This window comes from Acomys russatus, chromosome 30 (assembly GCF_903995435.1).
Source record: "Acomys russatus chromosome 30, mAcoRus1.1, whole genome shotgun sequence".
NCBI classification, from domain to species: domain Eukaryota; kingdom Metazoa; phylum Chordata; class Mammalia; order Rodentia; family Muridae; genus Acomys; species Acomys russatus.
In genome coordinates, this window is record NC_067166.1 from 19,860,205 (window position 1) to 19,861,737 (window position 1,533).

General features: G+C 38.0%; 1 protein-coding gene across 2 annotated transcripts in view; it reads right to left on the reverse strand.

Annotated features, from left to right (window-relative positions):
* Window positions 1–373: 373 nt before the first annotated feature.
* Window positions 374–1,533, reverse strand: part of Tnpo1 (transportin 1) — a 79,493-nt gene continuing 78,333 nt past the window's right edge. For both annotated transcript variants that reach the window (XM_051172431.1, XM_051172432.1), the window contains exon 25: window positions 374–1,533. This exon is cut by the window's right edge and continues 425 nt beyond it. The gene's annotated coding sequence lies outside the window, so the exon portion shown is untranslated.

Sequence of the window (1,533 nt, forward strand, 5' to 3'; positions counted from 1 at the left end):
GCAATGGCCTTATCAGTCAACACTTAAGAGAACAGAGCCATGCAAAGAGGAGCAACTGCTTATAAAAACGGTTATTCGGTATTTATTCTGCAATGCAAAGGTGACAAATCAAAATATAAAAAGGCTGTTATGGCTTAACATTTTGTTGCAGATTAAATATGCAGCATTGAAAAATGGAAAGGTGTGGCTTCATCTCTGACCAGCAGAGCTTAAAAAAAAAAATCTCTCCATTTTCCTTTGTCATCATGGGATACGCACTGCTCAGGCATCCAAATCAATAAGGACTTGCACTTTCACGTGGACAGAAGATCAAGTGTACCAGTTAGGGTCTTCACATTCACAGTATATAAGAAAACACACATGGGAGGAAAAGTAAAGGGTTAACTGAACACGGATTTATTCACAGAAATACATGTAAGTAGAGGAAAAAAATAACAGAAAAGCCAAACAAATGAAATGAAGAGGATCCAAACCAACTCTCACTCTGTAGCTTTGAACGTGCCTTATGTGCATACACTTAGGGCACAAAGGGCCACCAACATGCGCCAATACAGTGTAGGAACCCTGCATTACATCCATTAACTTAAACATATCTTTAAGATCATGCTTCGAAAACAAAAAAGGAAAACAAAAACAAAACAAAAACAAAAAACAGGAAAGCTTAGAAGGCAACATGTTGAGTGGGAATAAACACTGAACTATAGCGATCATGTTTCAACTTCTACAATTGTCTTTATGTGCCAACTAACATTTATGTAGCCTTTTACAGATCTTTTACCATGAAATTTGAAATTTGATAAAATCACTAATAGTATATAACCATGCAGAAAGCACACCACACTGACAGCACAGAGGCAAAGGCTTTGCACAGGTTTATCAGCTTTCCACATTGTGCAGGTTACACACAATACAATATCAATCTTATTCCTAACAGATCCTAAAAGGGTATTTCAAGGCCTAGCTGTAAACTACAGTACTTTATATATCTATATCCTTAATAAAAATAAAACCCACAAAATCTTAAAGGAATTTTAAATGCAGGGCTATATTGAATTGGTAAACTGCAACCCAAACTGGCGCAACATAGGTAAATGAACACCAACCGCACTCTATGTGATGCAAGCATGCTTCGGTCCCACTAATTACATCACTTTCAATCACTATGAGCCAGAGCGCATGCCTGAACCTTAAACTGCACCTTAAGATAACGTGTTGGCCTAGAAATTAAATCTAAGAAGTACAACCATGAAATAATACCCACTAACGTTTTAATGTAAAATTAGATGTCACCTTTACTTTGATACCCCGACCCCACTTATTCCTCCCTCCCTGCCCAGCCCGCAAAGGTAAAAGGAGTGACTCGTTGGCATCTCACAGGGTGCTTCATTGTTCAAATTTGTTTTGTTTTATTTCCAACTTTTTGGGGGTACCTTAAATTGTAACTTCCAAGAACCTGCTTCTACTAGGGGGAGGCAAGCTGATTTTAACTGTTAGTTTTGTGTAGTTCTTCATCAGCGTGCAAAACAAGGCCCC